This window comes from Balaenoptera ricei, chromosome 15, assembly GCF_028023285.1.
Source record: "Balaenoptera ricei isolate mBalRic1 chromosome 15, mBalRic1.hap2, whole genome shotgun sequence".
Classification (NCBI taxonomy): domain Eukaryota; kingdom Metazoa; phylum Chordata; class Mammalia; order Artiodactyla; family Balaenopteridae; genus Balaenoptera; species Balaenoptera ricei.
The window spans coordinates 2269467-2289888 of NC_082653.1; the positions used below are offsets into that span (position 1 = coordinate 2269467).

General features: G+C 49.1%; 1 protein-coding gene across 7 annotated transcripts in view; it reads right to left on the minus strand.

Annotated features, from left to right (window-relative positions):
- Nucleotides 1-20422, minus strand: part of CDH4 (cadherin 4) — a 578825-nt gene that overhangs the window by 476525 nt on the left and 81878 nt on the right. The window lies entirely within an intron of this gene.

Sequence of the window (20422 nt, forward strand, 5' to 3'; positions counted from 1 at the left end):
CGCATTTGAATAAATCACACTGAGCACTTATGTTGCCCTTGATGTTTTCAACCCAGTAGCATCCAGAAGGGAAGAATTATGATTGTGATTTCACAGTTGGCAAAATAGCCCCGATACCCCCCCCAACTGGCCAAGGTCACCAGACAATTCAGGTGTAAGCCTGGTATGAGAAGTGATGGCCCCTGGTTTCTGGTTTCTAATCCTGTTTAGCGGGGAGGTCAGAGACAGCGAGGGTTTTCTATAGTTTTATCTGCTGCTTTTTCTCGATTAAGTCTAAATGGTCCTGAGAGGCCCAGGACGAAATTCCGCTGCATTATCTGCAAAGAACAAAGAATATCATTGCTGTTTTTAGAATAAAAGGAGCCCTTGAATGAGTGCAAGAATTCAAAATGAGCGACTGAAAGGGCACAGCCTGTTTCACTCATCTGGTGCAAAACGGTGCAGCCAGCCTTCCTGCTCACTGATCTTCGCTGGCTCTCCCCTCAGAGCTGTGATTGTCCTGGGCCCCGGACTTGACTGGTGTTGAGTATCACATGCACAAAGGCACACGACTTTATCCCGGGCGACACGGCTGGGTGGGAGCGGTGACGACACAGGGAACCCATCCCGACCAAGGGCCACTGCTGCCCCAGCCGGCCATCCCTGCCAGCAGGAATGGGCCCCGCAGCCAGAGCCTCCACTGTGTTAGAAAACAAGCCAGAAATCACGATTTTTAGGAAAAATATGATAAAGTGTTGACATCTAAATGAAAAAACAAAAATCTGAAACATTGCACAAGGCACATAAAAGACACGGGATCTGGCCTGACTGCTCCTTCATGCCGCAGGTTTAGAACATTTAATCTCATTTCCAGGAACTGCAATGCACTTTTGGCCTGACCCTAGACGGGCGATGTTGCATTCTAACCCAGTGACCGTGTCCTACTACTAAAGAGCTGGCCCTCCTTCCACCTGGCAAAGGCCTAGGGGACAAAGTTTGCTCCTCATGTGAGATGATATTGATAGCTGGTTGGCTTGGGGTTGGTGCCGGGGAGGCTCAGCCTGGGGGTCCCCCAGAAGTGGTGCCAGGGTGACCAAGATCTCTGCAGGCCCATGAGTGTTGCCGAGGTGCCAGCGGTCCAGCCAGGTTGGAGGCTGCTCCTGGTTGCTCCCACTTTATTGAGAGAGGAATTTGCCACTCCTGGTCCAAGTGAAGACACTGTATCCGCAAGCAGATTTTCCGAAACTACAGGGAGCAGTGCCCACAGAGCACAGTACCCACGGAGCACAGTGCCCACGGAGCACAGTGCCCACAGAGCACAGTACCCACGGAGCACAGTACCCAGGCAAGACTGCGGTGACTGAGAGACAGACAGAGCCTGTGTGCTGAGGCACCGGCCTTGCTGGTTTTCTCTGGACATGAATACTGGGCAGGAAAGGCTAGGGTACCAGGTCCTGACACAGCTGCGTGTGACTCTGGCCACGCCCCGGCCGTGTGACTGCAGGACAGGGGCTGACTCAGACACAAGGGATGGACGGGGCCTGGGAGGGCGTGGCGTTTGGCCCTCAGGGACGATTGGGCAGCCAAGCTGGCCACGTGCTTCTTCTGGGGCCAAAAGGCCTGACCAGCACAAAGTGTCAGAGGTGGACACAGGATCACAGACGTGGAACAAAAGCACTGACTTCAGACGTGGAATCCCAGCGTGGGAACGTGGAATCCCAGCGTGGGAACTTGGATTCACGTAGAGTGATTTCTTTCACCTGAAATGGGCAGTGTGTTTACAAACACCGGATCAAACCCCACTTCTGAGTCATCTTCACGAGACCGGCTTGGTGTGTGTCCCCAGATGACAGCAGCAAATGTTTGGCAGAGGTGAGGGGCGGAAGACGGAGCCACATCACGGCAGAGGGAGATCTCAGATGCTAAACCTGCCTCCGAGATGTGCCCGACACTGCGGTGAAGCCGGTTTCCGGCACCCGAGTCTTCCGCTGGGCTCCCACGGTGCAGCTCTGGGGTCCCACAGGAACACACAGCCCTCACTCTCAGGGCCGCGATCCAGTGACCAAGCTGGAAGCACACACATTCCATCGCGTGGAGATGTGGACCCTGCAACAAAGGCCTGCTGGGCCCTGGGGGTCGGGGGTGGCGGGGGAGGGAGGTGTTCAAGCGCAGAACGGCCAAAGGGCTGAGAAGCCCCCGAAAGAGAAACAAGGAGGAGTCTGGAGCGTAACCAGATGGTCTGTCCGCACCACGCGAGCTGGATGGCCTGTGCTGGCTGGACTGCGGCCTGGCAGTTTGAAGCATGTCTGCAGAGTCGCCCAGTTCCTGAGTGAGAAGCAGGGAGTCTACTGGTGCCTCCTGGATGCCGGCGGGTGTGTGTGTGTGTGTGTGTGTGTGTGTGTGTGTGTGTGTATGGGGCTGTCCCAGGAAGAGACTCTGTCTCTCCGCCCTCCCCCCAGGACCACAGGCCCCAAGGTGGTCTCCAGGAGATGCTGCAAGTTGACAAAAGTGCCCTTTGGCCTCCAAACTCAGCGTGGAGGCCCGTCAGGGCCGAGTGTGCTTCCTCTCCGCCCCCCCACCCCCACCCCGCACGGTCCCTGCCAGGCCCTGTGCAGCCTGCGGCCAAAGCAATCAGGTCGGCTCCAGAGGCTTGTGCAGGGCTCTGTGCACCAGGCTGCGATCAGATTACACGCTCCAGCGCCCAGCCCCGCTCGCTGCACACAGAACGAATCCATTCATTCACACCGAGGCCAATTAAAAAGTAGGCAGGCTCCCAAATAAAAACCCCCAAGCTGTGCGTTCCCACTCTTTCCCAGGAAGTGACCACCACCCTCACGGCTGACATCCTGGGGGGACAGGCGGGGCAGAGCCGAGAGACAGGACCAAGGCGGGCGCTCTGCTGTTTCCCGGCTCGGACAAGAGGGTCGCCATCGGTTCCCGGACTCCTCACCGCTTGGGCACAGCACTAAGCCTCACCGCAGCCTACTCCAAACCAAGTTTTACAGAGTCGTTTTGGGTACTCTCATTAAAGAGCTTAATATCCAGGCGACAGGGGGAAAAATTGTCTTCACATTACAGCCTCTGTAAAAACAATACTGTAAAAATTTACCACTGATTTATTTACAAAGTAAGAGATGCAATCGGTATTTAAGCAACTCGCCGGAATGATCTGTCTTATCCTAACGTGGTCATGTTACAAGCTTGGGCTGGCAGCGTCTGACTCCTTCTCCAGGAGTCCCGGAACTCTGAGGATGAAATTCCCATCTCGGTGCAAACAATGACCCACGAGAGGTCAGAGGCCTGCCAGTCAGAGGGAGGAGGCGTGGCCATGGGAGGTATAAAGGCCCCTGGATGCCCTGGCCTCGGAGAATGCCCCCCCCACCGCCCCATGCCCACCACCAGCTCCTTCCCATCCTGCGTGCATCACACAGGCCACCGTCGGCATTTATCTCAGAGCCAGGAGCTCCTTGAAGGCACAGAGACTCCGGGTTCAGCCCAGCTCTCTACCCAGGTGCTCAAGATGAAAGGACAGGGTCATCTCTGAGCCTCCCCTCCCCCCGGGGCCCCCCAGCTCCACCTGCAGAACATATCTGAACCGTCCACTCCTCTGCATGTCCCTCCCCCACTGCTCTGCCAGGTGTGGGCCTCCAGCATGATGGCAGCTCCACCTGGATGGCAGCAATGGCCTTCCTGGCTGGAAGCCCCACCTGGTCCCCAATCAGTTCTCCCATCAGCAGCAGACAAGTGACGCACCAGACACTGTGCTGCTTAGAAACCTTCCCCCAGGCTCCCCAATACCCAGGAAAGAATCCACATCCTACCCGTGCTCTGGTTCCTGCCCCTCTCCCACTATCCCCCCTCCTCCTGAGCTAAAGCCCCAAGACAGGGCCTTTTTGTGTCCCCAGGACTCTGAAAAGCTTCGCGCTGTGGCTACCTGCACCTCTGCTCTCTCTGATCAGTGTGGCTGTTGCCTTCTCCTCATTCACGTCTCAACTCAAATGGTGCCTCTGCAGGGGTCTTCTCTGACCATCTGATCTAAAGAGCTCCCTGGTTCCCATCTCTCTGAATCTGACATTGCTCACGTACTTTTTTTTTTTATTCTTATTTCAATATAACTTCAGACTTACAGAAAAGTTATAAGAATATGACAAATAATTCCCATATTCCCTTCACGTAGATTTCCTTAACCCCATTTGCTTGATCTCTAATAAATACTCTAATGTATATTTTCTAGAACCAAGTTCATCCTCTTACACATCCCAATTCAGATATCAAGATCAGGACGTTGACTCAATATTATAATCTAATCTACAGACCTTACCCAGATTTCACTAGCTGTCCCAAGCATGTCCTTCAGTAAAAAAAAAAAAGAAAAAAGAAAAAAAAAATCCCAGATCAGGCATTGTACTCTGTTGTTTCCACTCAGATTTTGTTTGACTGGAAATTTAATCAGTTTCTGTGTTTCGTGACTTAGTATAGAATGTAAATGTTACTATAGAATGTTCCTCAATTTGGGTTTGTGCGATAGTTCCCCATGAGTAAGTTCAGGATATTTAAGGATACCACAGAATGATGCTGTGTCCTTCTCAGTGCCTTATGCCAGGAGGCACGTGGTCACGATTTGCTCTGTTTCTGGTGATGTCAACTTCGACCACTTCGCAAGACGGTGTCTGCCAGGTTTCTCCCATGAAACTGACTGTTTACCTTATAAACAGTATCTTCAGGGAGGTATTATATACACATCCTGTTGCTCCTCAACCTTCACCAACTAGATTTAGCACCTACTGGCGCTTCCTGCCTAAATCAACTATTATTATGTGCTTGTTAAACGGTGATTTTCTGGGTCCGTCACTCACTCCTCATTCATTAGTTGATGTTCTGCTGTAAGGAGGCTGTGCCCCTCCCCACCGTCATTTTTTTTTAATGTCAGTGTGGACTCCAGGATTCTTACCTTATTCTATAGGATATGACCCACTACTGTCCTCATTCATCATTCGTTTCTGATTCTCAAATGTCCCCAGACAGGGCCAGCAGGAGCCCCTTCAGGCTGGGTCCCGTGTCTCTTCACCATGTTCCCTTACTGTACACACTGCTCTTCTAACCAGCCTCGCTTAGAAGCAGCTGGGATTCTGAGGCTGACTCGTGCGTCTACCTCCTTAGTTACTAGCTTGTCTTAATGTCAACCTCATTTACTGGGGCGCCTTCAGCTCTGGAAAGTATCTGGCACAGAGCAAGCAGTTAACCAAAGACAAGCGTCAGATGTGTTCAGACCCGGGGAGCTCGCGGGACCAGGTGTTCACGGGAACCTTAGAGGATACTTCGGGAGCCCTGCCCATAACCCTGGGCCCCAGTGTGACTGAGGCTGGGACACTTGTGAGTCAGTGTCTGGGCAGACTGGGCCTGCCGGGTGGATACCCCGGCCAGTGACCGGCGGGTGGGGTGCTGGGTGAAGGCTGGCCTCCTCCTTCCTTGCAGTGGGATCTATGTGGCCTCCTAGGGGGTCCCCAGAGAGACTGAGCTGAAGTTCCTCAAGTCCGTGACCCCCATTAATACGTCCTTTTTTGGTTTTCCTCCTCGCTCTGTCACCCCTCCCTAAGCTTCCTGGTCTCATCCCCCAAATAAGCAGGTTGCACCCCATCCTTGTGGCAGGCTCTCCTTTTAGGGGACTCTAAACCAAGACAGGAGCCTCACCTTAAGATGAGACCCAATGCTGCAGACACTTGCTAGAGATGAACTAGATGCAGGAGCTCAGCAATAAGCAGGATGATAAGTAGGACCTACTAGTCCTCTAATCACCGAAGAAAACAAGCTGGTCACCAGTAGTGTTCATACACACATGTACACACACGCATGTGTACACATGCACGCCCACACATTCACACATGTGAGTGCACACAAGCAAACATGGCCTGGGGGATTTACAGGTAAGTTCTACCAAGCAATCAAGAGAGGATTTTAATCCTATATAATTTCCCTAGAGAGCAGAAAAAGAGGGAGCCCTCCCCATTTGGTTTCACAAAGCTGGTATAACCTTAATGCCAAAATCAAGCCAGAAAATTACAAGGATAAATTACAGTTAATCTTCCTCTTCAGCACAGATGTAAAACTCCTCAAACTAAATCCAGCAAGTTGCTCCCATGGCCAAGCAGAGTTTATCCCAGCGACGCAAATTTGTGTATTCATGCAATTTTCTCCGCGAACAGATTAAAGAGGGAAATTACAAGATTATCTCAACAGAAGGAAAAAAGTCCCAAGAAAATGTCATAGCAAACTGGGAATGAAAGAGCCCCTTCTTAAACCTCATGAAGAATATCTTGTTAAACATACAGCAAACACCATCTAATGATGAGTTCTTAGAGTCTTTAGATGAGGGACCAGACAAAGTCACCTGCTATTGATGTCTCTCTAGTTAACACTGACTGATTAACAAGGAAGGACGGTCAAAGATACAAAGATGGGGAAGAAACAAAAATAATAGTATTCATGGATGATACGATTATCCACTTGGAAGAACCCCAATTAACCTATAATTTATTAGAAATAAGAAACTGAACAGATTGCTAGATAGAATTTTACAAGTGTTCATTGCTTTTCAATACCACAGAATGGGTAGAACATGTAATTTAATAAGAGATGCTGTTTCTAATCACATAAAAAGTATGAAGTAACCATAAGTAGCTCTAACAAGTAATATGCAAGGACTTTAGGGAGAAAATTATACAATATTACAGAAAAAATTAGAATATTTGCATAATGGAGAAATAAATCTCTAGCGTAAATATGTCAGTTTTCACCTGACTGGCCTTTAGGTTCAAAGAAATTCTAATTAAAATTTCAGAGTTATTTTTGTGGAAAGAGATTTTCTATGGAAGAGCAAAGGATCAAGAATAGGCAGGACGGTCTTGGTGAGAATGAGGTGGAACTGTGCCTATGCCACTCCGAGACTTAAGAATAAGGGCTTCGTTAATCTAGGGTGGCACTGGTGCAGGTTTCAACAAATAAAAAATCCAGAAACACATCCACACACATATGAAAAATTTCCATATAAAGAACTGGTATTGAAAATTAGTAGGGAAAGGAACAGTTACCCAATCTACTGTCTGGAAGAATCAGCTATTCATAAAGAATGAAGTGAAATTGGATTTCTGGCTCACGTCATTGACAAAACCAGTTCCCAAAGGTTGAAGAACTTAAACCTGAACTTTTAGAAAAATTTTAGAAGCAAATGTAGCAGAATATTTATATGACTTTGGAAGAATTTCCTAAGTAAGGCACACAAAAATATCAATGTATACAGAAAATGACTGATAACTTCCCCAGCACTCAATTAAGAACCTGTGTTTACCAAAGGACACCATAAAGAAAGTTGAAGGACAGGATATCAGTAGGGAGAAAATATTTCCCAAAACAAATCTAATAAAGAATTAGTATCTAGAGTATATAAAAAAACTACTATAGATCAGTAAGGAAATGATAGCAGAAAAATGAGTAAAAGACTGAAACTAAAGTTTAACAACAGAAATAAAAGAAAAAGGTCAAGCAAACATATGAAAAGATGTTCAACCTCATTAAGAATTTTGGAAATGGAAATGATACCACCCAGTGACAAGTCAAACATCTTTTAAATATCGGGCCAAAGACTGAAAAGTACTTGGAGTGATAGGAATTCTAATACACTGCTGATGGGAGTGTCTGTTTTCCCAATCGCTTTGGAAAACAATGTGATGTTTTCTATTAAAGTTGAAAGTAAGCAGATCTTAGCCTACAAGCCAGCAATTTCATCGTGGGTCTGTTAACAAGGGAAACTTACACATCGACACGAGAAACATGAAATAAAAAAGTTCAGAGAAGCACCATTGGTAAAAGGAAAAAAACTGGAAACAAATCAAATGTCCATCAACAGGCAGGTAAATAAATTACACTATATTCATACAAGCTGTGGGGCAGTGACAATGAACAAATCACAGCTATAACAGCAACATGAGGGAGTCACATAAAACATGTATTTTTTAATTTAAAAAACTGCAGGCACAGGGGACTTCCCTGGTGGTCCAGTAGTTAAGAATCTGCCTTCCAATGCAGGGGACATGGGTTGGATCCCTGGTCGGAAAACTAAGATCCCACACGCTTCGGGGCAACTAAGCCCGTGTGCCGCAACTACGGAGCACACGCACTCTGGAGCCCGTGCGCCACAAGGAGAGAGAAGTCCACGTGCCACAACTGAGACCCGATGCAGCCAAAAATTAAAAACAAAAAAGCTGCAGGCACAACCAGATGCACATAACTGCACTTTGTAAATGCACCAGAAGCATGTTTTCCAGGTGAGAAAGCAGAGGCCCAGGGGGCTGAGTGGGCTTGCTCCCGACCCCAGGGGCAGCACGGGGACTTGAACCCCATGGCTGGCTCCACAGTCTACATGGTTACTCTTTCTCTAGGCTGGTTCTCAGCACTGAGTGAAAAAAGCCAGGTCACAGAGCATTTGGTATGATTTTCCATTTCTGTAAAGCTCCACAAGCAAAACAAAACAATGTGTTATAGGAAATGATGAACACAAAATTCAGAGTCAGGCAGGGGCTCCTATTGGACGCGTAAGGGTCTATCTTTATGTTGGGAGCTTATTTTTCTATTCTTTAAAACATAGTTATACATTCTTGTCGGCATTAATACTTCATATATTGTTCAGGAGCCATCTCAGGGGGAAAAAAACTAAAGTAAAAACAACCACACACACCAAATCAAAGGAGAAAAGGTCACCAGCCTGCCTCTGATCCAGCCTGGAAAGTGTATTTACAAGTGTCCCAGCTGACGACCAGGATGGGGCAAGTCTGTACATGTAGTCCAGGGCAGCGGGTCCTCAACCTCAGCGTGCATCAGAACCCCGGGAGGGCTTGTTAAAACACAACGCTGGTCCCCACACCAAGAGTTCCAGAGTCAGTAGGCCCGCAGAGAATCTGAATTTCTAACAGGTGGTGCTGACACTGCTGGCCTGGGGACCACACTTTGAGAACCACTGGGAATCATATAAGCCTCCTTGCTCTTCATTATCTCTTATGGAAACAGCCTCACCATCACTTGGGTTTGAACCAGAGACGTTTCCCTCCTTTCAAAGTCCACTTACTAGAAGCAAGGCGTAGGTCAGGTTGCCATCCTTGGATTCTAAAAGAGCAACATTTTGTGCATGTTCCTGACCACTTGCGGACAGCATATACGCCACGCGGATGCCCACAGAAGCCTGAAATCCAGGAATACGGTGGGCTATGACCTGGCTAGATGGGCCCCAAGCTCCCCTCGGAACCTCCGTACTGACTGTAGAAGAGAGAGGAGCCCAGGCTGAGCCCTGCAGACGCAGCTGGAGGAGCCCCCACAGCGGCCAGGCCCTGGGGGGCTCCTGGGGCTTCAGTGGGGCCATGAACGTTCCAGTCTCCTATCTGAAGGCGGGAGAGCCCTCAGAGGCGTCAGCAGAAGGAAGGCAAAGGGCTTCGAGGGTGCTGCCGCCTTGTCCCCAGCCCACAGGCTGCGTCTCTGGGAGCTTCCACGTGGCCTCCCTGGGAGATGCCACCTCCTGGGGTGCCCAGCCACTGACTGGAAAGGCCCCAATGAAGGAGGTGGAGAGAGTGCTATCAGAACCAGGGATCTGCGGAACCAGGCACCATGCTTTTGCAAGGCCCTGCTTCAGGCTGGATATTGGTCTGTCGGTTCATTCCTGGTAAGTGTATAAAACACACGGACACATGGAAATGCTGGCCCTGGACAATTCAGACCTGAAGGTTTCCAGATCCGGTTATTCTAACTCACTCACCCGGAGAAACGTTCCCTGGCTGCTTCTGCTCACCCATCACCCTTTTCCTGATGCTTCTCGAGCTCCCCTGAGTCTGCACGTTTCCCTCACTGCTGACCACGCTCAAAGCTTCCTTCCCACTGTCCACGGGGCCCAGCGTGCGCCCCATCCCTCTCAGGGTCTTGCACGTGCTGTGCCCTCGTCCAGACCTCTCTTCTCCCGAGATGCTGCCTGCCTGGCTCTTCCCGGCCTCAGGACTCAGCCCAAACGGCTGCTCCCGGCAGGGTCCTCACTGACCTTGCTGCTGAAGGGCGCCCAGCAGCCCTGCTGAGTCTGCCCTCCAGCATCTGAGCTGCTCCCATCGGGTTAGTCACTTGCTTGCTGGTCACCCCTCCGTGACCTGCATGAAGGCAGGAGCCCACTCGCACACCAGGCTCAGAATCCCTGGTGCCTGAACAGTGTGTGAGGGGTGGCCAGACGCTGGGCTGACCTTCTGGAGGGGAGACACCGCCGGTCCCACACCACGGCACCCCTTCTGGATGCCCTGGACCCGGTGCCCTGAATGCTGGGGGCTTGGAGCTGGACACGTGGAAGAGCGGATGGACGCAAAGCCCCTTCTCCCCTCACTTCGCACCTGCACCATTTCCCGGCTGGACACTGGCTCTTTCTCCTCGGCCCCTATGCTCCTGTTGGTCTGGCACCGGCTGTTGAGCAGATGTCCATTCAAGGAAGGAATCGGGGCTAGCCTCCTTCACACGCGATCATCAGAAACCAAGTTAATATGGGAGCGTTTTTCTTTTCCGAAAGCCGACAGACGCTGTGCGGATTAGAAGGAGGAGGTCCAACCAACGTGTCTGGGACTCATCTGCTTTGATCACCGGCGCTGCATGCACCTCCCCCCGGAAAATCACATCCTTGAGGGATTTGCAAATACGACGTGCCAAGACCTTCTCTCACCTTCCAGTTCCCCAAGTTCGCTTTCCTCTTTTTGACACATTCAGTCCTGAAAGCTAAGAAATGATTTCTCCTCCTCCTCCTCCCCTGTCACAGCCCACTTGTGAGCTCATGTGTGCACACATCTCTTGGAAAAGGGAGGTGTCCACTCTCATGACTCTAGAAAAGTCTAGAAGGGCCTGGAAGGGTCTCCAGAGCATCCGGCGAGGCCCATGCTCCATGCAGATGGAGATGTAAGCTTTCAGTGGCCTTTTCTCTCCAAATCTCACCATGACAAATACCCCCAGGTCCCCAGGAAAGTTTCAGTCTCAACATCGCTGCTTCTAAACTCTGACACTGGCCACCCTCTTGCCCAGGTTCCATGAGCTTCTCAGCTACTGAGGCTGGACCAGAGCTCACAGGATGCTCCCTTCCTGGAATCTAAATTCTCCGACGCCTCGCTCAGGATTCCTCCTGCTGCATTTTACTTCCCTTCCTTCTGCTGGAACTCTGTGGAGATGGGAATGGCCAGGCTACATTCTTCTTGGGCAGCAGGTTTAAAAAATCATCAGTTTACATGTGTACAGCTCTTATTTATCAAAACGTTCTTCCCAAAGTTGAGTTTATATGCATTTGATCATTCCAGCTGCTTTTTAACAGATCGTGTAAAGATTTTTTTTCTACTTTGTGTCAAATGCAGAAAGCCCCATGACTCACCAGTATCTGGGGCAGAACTGAGCCCTAAGGAATATCTTTGTCCTTCTGACTCCCCCCCTCCTGGACTCCTTCCCCAGGTGGCCTCTTTCTGCCCCGGTGACATCCCAAATGGACCTTCATCACTGTGTTCATCACAGCCTGCTTTGACCATGGCACCCTGGACCCCGAGCTCCTAGACAGGGAGCGTCTTATCTCTGCAGCTCTGGGCAGAGCCCTGTGCCTGGCTCACAGCAAATACAAATAAATGGGAACCATCCTGGAATGAATGGCTGATGGAAGGAGGGATTCGACTGGGAAATGACTCAGAGATCCCGACCGCAGCCCCTCCATGGGCAAACGCCAGCCCCACCGGCATCTCTTCTGCTTCCTCCCACTGAGGGGTCCTCCCCACCTCCACCTCATACCCCTCATCCCTCTGAAAGGTCCTCGAGGGTAAGGAACTCATTCCTTCACTGGCTTCCAACCCTGGTCATGCCACACACACGGGGTGCACTTCAGTGTCCTTTGCTCTTCCCAACAAATCCAGAATCTCATTTCCCCAAGATGCCACATATACAGAGAGACTGTCTCCAAGGCAGCCTCGCTTGGATTTTAATGACTCTGGTTATAATTTGGGTTCAATGGGAGGAGAAAACTGTGTGTGGCAGTTTACTTCTATTTAGAACCAAGATCTTGCCAAGAGTTCCAGATTTCAGCTTTTGGATGTTATTTGTTGTTCCTTCCAGAAAGTCATCGTCTCTGTTCACTTTCCTTCCAGAGGATTTGTTTGATCTGCTGTCTTATCTCAGCTTATTACGGCTAATTACTCAATAAAGAACTTCTTTCCAAGGCCTTTCCCTCTAAAGTGCCATCTCACAGGGTGGAATCGCTGTTGTCCTCTTTTGATTTCCCTCCATCACAACCGGCTTTCATCAGGACATGCCGCAGACTCTAATGGGAGCAGTTAATGCAAAACGAATCCTTTAGATTTCCTCCCTTCCCTTCTGCCTTTCTCTCTAAAGCTGAAAGGTGAAGCATGTGGGAAAGGAGATGATGGCTCCAAATCCCTCATCCCCAAAGAAAGGCACGGAGGGTCTGCCAGCGCCAGGGACGCGGGCCGCATGCTTCATTTACCACTTTGTGGGGCAGAACAAAGACCCCAGCCCAGCCCTCTGTCAGCCCTTCACACACACCACGCAGGAAGCGGTGAGAACAAACCAGCCTCATCACACCACAGGCCATCTGAGTGCTGGGAATTCAGGAGTTTTAAAGACGAGTGTTTCTTGAGTGAACCTGGCACTTGGATCCACTTGCATTTTACTGCAGGTTTTCCCAGGAAAGGGAAGGCGGGGAGCACACGTACACAGACACGTGCACACACATGCACAGGGATGCGCACACACATATGCACACGTGCATACATGGACACACACGGAAACAGGCATGAACACAGACACATGCACATACATGGATATGCACACGCACATATGCACACATGGACACACAGGAACACATATGCAGATGCACACACTTAATTTCGGGGGGATGTGCAGACTGACCCTCATAACAAGCCCCCCCTTCACCGCCTACGAAAGTGAGCCCAGGACACAGAGTAAATAACTCACCAGGTTTAAGAGGGCCCTTCCTGTGGGGGTGATGTGTGCGTTCACTGTTTCTTTATGAAAAGAAAGCCAAGATAAGTCACTGACCCAGAAACTTCTCTTGGAATTAATGAACTCAGGCTGCCAGGGAGTAAAATACGGGCATGTTTCTTTGCTGGTTGCTTTCTGGGCACCTCTGCCTTGCTCTCTCCACATCCTGGCTGCCCAATCTGAACTTGACAGGTGAAGGACGGCAGCGTGGCAGACCCTCTGATTAGATAACCCCTCCCCTGCCGTGTTTTAGCGCGGGGCGTCCTGTGCCCAGAGGCCGGGGGCGCCATGGAGCAAGCCCTGTCCCTCCATCCCACCCAGGCTGAAATTTATGGTGCGCGTTTGGCAGGACGGCTCCCTGCGGGGCACACTGTTTTATGTGGTTTCATGTGGTTTCCTCTCCTTCAGCTCCTGCATTAATGGGATTGTTCCCTTTGGTAAGAATTACTGTCTTCGGCTTGAGGCCAGGCTCACTGCTGCCCTCAGCCTCTACACCAGCCCTTAAAAACAGAAGTGAACGTGCTTTCCAGACAATGTCTGCACGAGGTTTGCAACAGAATAGGGAAGGGCCATGCACCTGACCCTCTCCTAGAGAAATACAGGGCCTTCTGTTTACAAGGGGCTGGACTTCAGGTTTTACCAATTAACAATATAAGGCTGATGATTTAAAATGTCCTCATTTCAACAGCAGAGCAATTGGAAGGCAGCTGATGGGAAACCTATAGCTCATTCAGCCTTTATTCGACAAGTATTTACGGAATGTTTACTCCGCCCAGGGCCCTTTGATAGGCATGGGCATCTGGCGGAGAAACAGCCAGGCATGGGCCTTGCCCTCATTTTGGAAGGAAGAGGTGGTTCTTACAAGGACCCCATGTTCTAAGAAAGGAAGGAACCTAGCAGGTTTGGATTCCTCGGGGTATCATCATCCAGGAAGGTGTACTGCTCGCCACCGAGTCCTACACTGGGTGCTTGTTCAGGGGAAATACCACAGGACTGGGGGAGTGAGGCGTGGCCGATGCCCCTGTGTGCTGGGCGCGGGGCCTGGTGCTTCCGGGAAGCAAGGGGGCAGCAGGATAAAGACCCCACTGAACTTACAGTCTGGTGGGCAGTGGGAGAGGGAAGCAGACAGCACCACCGACCATCCCAAACTAACAGCCGTAACAGGAGAGATTTAGGGCCAGGGGTTTGAGACCTCCGTGCAGGAGCCACTCCTGTGGCTTAGCTCATGGAAATTTCTCAGAGTGTGCATATCCAGGCAGAGGACGATCAGGGCGATTCCTATTTATTAATATTAACACGTCTTATTGGAACTAACGGTTAAAGTGCTAACATCTATAAACACTATGCATTAGGTAAAACTGTTCTAAATGTTGAACAGAACAAAAAAACTTTTTTTTCAAAAAAATTATTAACAACCACCAAGTGCTCAGTTATATAGGTGTTGTAGGGGGTACCAAGGAGAAAAATAAAGAGAACCGTGGTTCCTGCTCTCAAGGATCATTGAATCAAAGTGGGAGAGGCCTGCTGGGCTTGCGGTCCTTGCTGGAGCGGGGTCTGCTTTGTGGGGCCTGCACAGTGTTGTAAAAACATGTGAACTGTTGCCAATATTTGATAATGGTAGGTTTCACATTTAATTCCAGATTTCTGGCTTCTTCTGAAAAACGTGAAGATCTGGCTGTGCTGGGCCCACATTCAGGGCTGCTGTGACCCTGCGATGGGTCCTGGGCTGCCCAGTTTCTCCGGTTTCCCTGAGGGGACCGTCTGGTCCCTGCAGAGATGGGAACACAGGACCATGATGGGCTAGAAGAGGTCACCACCACCAGAGCGGGGAACAACCCCTCACACCTGAGACCTAGGAGAGGGAGGGATGGCTTCAGAGAAGCCGAGAGGTTTCCCGACAGTCCAGGGTAGTGGCAACATGCAGGATTCGCATGAGCTACTGGTCAGCCATGTCCGACATTCTCTTCCTGTCTCACTCAACCTCTCCCAAAGCCAAAAGGAATGCTCAATGTCCCAGGAGAGGCACGAACAAGGAGGCAAGTATCCACCCAGCTGCACAGGATTTCTAGCAGAGCGCTCCCAGGTGGCGGGTCTGGCCATGCCTCACCGCTGGAGATGTGCTGTCTGGGGGGTCTGTCGGATGAAGGTGAGGGTTGTGTGCCGAGCAAGCACCCAGTGTAGGACGCGGTGGCGAGCAGTACACCTTCCTGGATGATGATACTCCGAGGAATCCAAACCTGCTAGATTCCTTCCTTTCTTAGAACATGGGGTCCTTGTAAGAACCACTTCTTCCTTCCAAACAGCTGCCAAAGGGAAGAGGTTGAACAGGAATAACCTCTTTGAACTTCATTTTACATTTTAAAAATCTGTTCAGTTAATCCCAGCCTCAATCCAATCTCCTGACTTTACATAACTATTCCAAACTGGCTGATTTTCAGTTGCTTTGGCTTAATGTTTTTTAAAGGGATATTTTCTAATAGAGGGGAAAAAAAATTCCTTTTCATGCTTCACTAATGCAAAAACAGCTGAACCAATTTAGCTCAAACTTTCTCAATAGCTTGTTACAATCCTAATTAAAATATTCACATACGGCACAAGCTTTGGGGAATATAACATTGCACTGCCAATCAAATTCTGGCTGAATATTTACAACCAGCTAAACAGAAAAGCAACTGCATGGCCTCTTGAAGAAAATGTAGTCAGACAATTAATGGTGAGGGGATTAATGCAAGTATGGGCCGTGGCATTTCTCCACTTGGCTTAACTCGTAAACAACTGGGCATAAAGACTCCCGGGGCTCTTGGCTGAAACGGGTGGGGTTAATGCAGAAGACCTCATTTACCCAGGATCTCCCGGGAAACGGTGGCTCTCAATTCAGGGAATGGCTGTATTGCCAGGTGGGAGAGTGTGGGCACCATAAGGGAACAGACTCTGTTAGAGACCAGCTGTGTCACCTTCCAGCTGCAGGATCCTGGGCAAGGGGCTCGACCCTCTATGCAGATGGGCTCCTCATCTATTCAGTGGGAATAATGACAATCCCCAATGAGAGACAGCAGGTCCCAGCTCCCCACCGGGCACACAATAAATGCTCCATGAATGTCATTGCAGTATCTGATCATTCCACTTCAGTGGGACGCCCAGATCAACAAATTCCTGAAGTGAAAAATAGTAAAAAAAAAAAAAAAAAAAAAAAAAAAAAATTCAACCTTTCTGGAAACAAACTTTTAGCAAGTGCACGCTAAGCTTCATGCCTTCTGAAATCCTGGGATGCTCTCCTGACAACCTGATCATTTCCAGAACAATCCATCAGTATCTAGTTCCCACCTTATGGGCTATGAAGAAGGGAGGGGATTTTCCAAATTTCCTAATGCTTTTCAGTTCCTGTGACTGCTGTGTGTTTGCGTGTGTGTGTGTGTGTGTGTGTGTGTGTGTGTACTGATAGACAGATACATAGATGCATAAATGACAGACTGATACATATAGATGTAAGATAGATAAATAGATACACATATATAATGCATAGATAGATGCACAGATTGCATACACACTCACACATAGATGTACACAGGTCTACATGATTTTCCCTGTGTCTTAACCATCAGCTACTATTTCCCAGTGTGTGTCTTCAGCCCTATGTTTCTTCTCTTAAACCAGAAGACCAGATGGCTGAACGTGTGTGCAAGAGAACAGTCTCTCGGTGAGGCCCGTGCAAGAGCTCAGATGGACTCTGTGTTTTCCATTTTGGATGCAGGTGGCCTTTTGCTTCATTTTTGGTGTTTGCCTTAGATGTAAAAGTCCCCACAAGAGCAAGATTGACCTGTATCCCCTCCCCATCCTCCCCCTGGTCCTGCCAAAGTCCCTATGAGCCCTGAGGACATGCAAAGTTCTCTGAATGACTGTGCCTCCCTCCCATCTAAACACATACGTTTTTTACGTGGCAAAGGCAGAATGGGAGACAAGTCCTCTGCTCCAGCCTCCCTCAACCTCTGCTTTCTTGTTCCTTTCGGGGTCTGCAATTCTCCAGGGAAGGTTCGTTCAGTTTTCACTGCCTGGACATTAAAGGTTTGGGAGCCTCTGTCAAAGGAACCGAAGTGGAGCGCTTTCCTCCCTGCTCAATGAATACGGCCACATTTGAGGGGTTTTATCCTCACAGGAGCTGCCTTGGATATGCTGAGTGTGAAGCCAAAACCTCAAAGCCAGCAAGAATTAAGTTGGCTTTGCTTTCCTTAATGAGCAAATGGCCTATAAAATGTTAATGCATGACTCTCAACGTGGCCGGCAACTCCTAATTAACAGGGTGTCCTTAGGTGTGGTAGCTGCCAGAGCACAGCCAGGGACAGGGTCCCTGGGCCCTGTTATCCCCCACGAGAACCCCTCCCCAGCCTCCACCCAGTGCATCCCTAGCCCATTTCACAATCTCCTAGTTTGACGAGGAGTGTGGTCATCAAATCTGGGACAATGATTTATATCAAACAACGCAGCAGAAAGTACCATCTCGATGCCTGCCATTTGCAGGTACTTTGCTAAACTCTAAATATGAATGGTCCTATTGATACGTCTTCATAAGGACCCATCAAGAGTGGGTAGTTATCTCTAGTGGACATAACGGGAAACTGGGGTTCAGAGAGGTTAAGTTGCTAATAAGAGGTAAGGCTTGGAACTCAACAGGTGCGGGACCCCGAGTCCAGCAAAGTGCCTGCTGGCAAAACCTGTGCTCTTCCTGCCCCCACGGAGCCTGTGGGGCATCGAGCTCAGCCTTGGCACCACGGACACTTGGTTGTGTGGGGAGGTGTCCTGGGCGCTGGAGGCTGCTGAGCAGCATCTCTGGCCTCTGCCGACATCCCCCCAGTCATGACAACCAAAAATGTCCCCAGACACTGCCACGTGTCCCTTGAGAGCAAAATCACCCCTAGTTGAAAACCAATGCCATAGAATTTTCAGAATCACTGCCCTTGCTGTAAATTACGTACTCCCCATATCTAGAAATAGGAAAACAAAGTCTTCCAACACTGAAACCGGAGATAAGTCCCCTAAACACACGGCAGGACCATTGGGGTGAAAAACCAACATTCTCCACTGTGCCCAAAGATAAATCTCATTAATGCAGCCAAGCTAAAGAGCAATTTTCATTTTTAGATGTTTCTAAAGTGGCACATCCCAGGCTTGGACTTGCAGGGCTGCCTGTCTGTTGGAAGGTGAACTGGGACAAATCATAAATATTGCGCTTTCATCAACTATTACAGGTCAAAAAAAAAAAAAAAAGAACAAGACAAAGAAGGCAGAATTAACCAGAATTAAAAGATGGGCTACAGGGGGAGTGATTAATTTGAACGGTGTCCACTCTCAAGCTGTGGAATAAAATCTGGCTTCCTGTGAAGACTATATTCCATGGACCCTCAGTACATTAAGATGGTTTACGAGAGAATGAGTTAGATAACAGTGGTGAAGTGAATTTACAGGCCAGAGTCACAGGCATCATGCAATCGCCATGATTTGGCACTTCGCTGGAGACTCTGAAATTAATTTTAATGGAAGAGGCAATTGTTAGTCAGGAGACAGGCTGCTTCAGAGACACGCAGCGGCCACGGTCCCAGGCCCTGGTGCCTTCGTGCCCCAGGCACCACACTCCCAACCTTGAGATCCCCTCACCTTCTAACCAAGCCTAGCCTCTAGTGGAGGAAGAAGCAAATCCATCATTTAATTCTGCAGAAACCTGTGAGGTATCAGAGTAAACTCAAGAAGTGGGGCATGTGGGGTGAGAAAAGTAGGGGGAACTCAGGCAGGTGAGGGCCCCCGTTAGGGGTCAGAACCAGGGGAGTGAACCTCGGTCTTCATTTCTTCAAAGTTGGAGCCGAGGAAAAGCAACATTCTGTCCCTAAGTGGTGGGGGAGCAGGAAAGCCAGCTCTCAGGTCCCCAGGGGCCTGATTCCAGCTGAGGCTGTCAGTCCAGCAAGACATGGGCAGAATAAATTGATCTTGGCGTGTTGTGCTTTAAGGGTTCAAGGTTTCCTGAGTTCTCTGACTTTCTGTGCCAGGTGAGAATGGAAAATTGGCCCCATTTCTCACCTTCCGAGTGTCACACCTTCACAGGGTGTCAGGTTACACGCTGTGCTGTTCAGAAGTCAGAAGAGCAGAAAAAGGCAGGCAACAGACTGCCAGAAAGTGAACATACTGTGTGACACATAAGAAATTAACATACAGCATATATAAAGAGCTCCTGCGAATCAATAAGTAAAAGCCACCCTCCCAAATATATTCAAGTAGTAACATAAATGGGCAGTATAAAACATGAAATGTTCAACCTTACTGGCTATCAGGGAAATAAAAATTAAAACAAAATACAATGCCTTAATTACCAGATGATCAGAAATTCAAAGGGCTGAGAATACCTAGTGCTGGTAGGGTTGCCCAGAAAGAACACACTCATGCATCCTTGGGGGGAATGTGAACAGGGGGAGTCATTTTTAAAGGCAAATAAGCAGTGTTTTTCACATTTTTAGGTGTCTTTACCACAATGTAGAAGGACACTGGTTGTAATAAAAGACAACACGGCAATAATCTAAATGTCATCAATAATAGTTCAATAAATTAGTGGAACATCCAAGCCATGGGACATGCTGCAATGTTTTTTTTTTTTAAATCGGGAAAACTATATGTCCTGATAAGGCATGTACTCCAATATAAATGAAGCTTAAAAAGCAAGCTGCAGAAATATATGTATAATAAATTCCATTTATGCTACAGTAGGATGTACATAGGTTCATCTATTTATGTAAATGCACTGGAAAGTGGCCAATGGTCATCTCTGCCAAGGGGAGTGAGAGAGGAGGGGTGAATGGGGACCCTTAGGGTTTGCCAGATACTCACTGCATTGCCTGTGACAATGACAACGTTTCACGTATTATTTAGGGGGGTGGACGAGAGAGAGAACGGGCAAAATTATGATGTTGAGAAGCTGCTCATGTGCTAATTTTATATGTAATAATTTTTTAAAGTTTAAGATGGTGGGTAAAAAGGGAATTCGCAGAATACAGTTTTCATTCAGCGTTTGCTTTCCCTACCGCAGAGCCCCATTCAAGTGACACCCAGGCCACTTCAGCCGCTTTTAGAATTCACTGAATTTCACATTGAAGTGGGTATTGGCTGGCACAAAGCAACACCCACGGCCAGTGTGGCGTTTGCCTTCCTTCTGGCACTGGAGCCTCCCCCGGGCTGAAAGCTGGTACCAATCATCACCCCCTCCTTGAAAGGACGCTTCCTTGTCGTGACACCAGTGGGGACGGGTCGTAGAGCTTACTCTCTGTGTCTACACTCAGGAATGCAGCTTATGCCTGGTCTGCACTTGAGATTTCCTTAGCCTAGGGCATATTCTGTGTCTTTCATG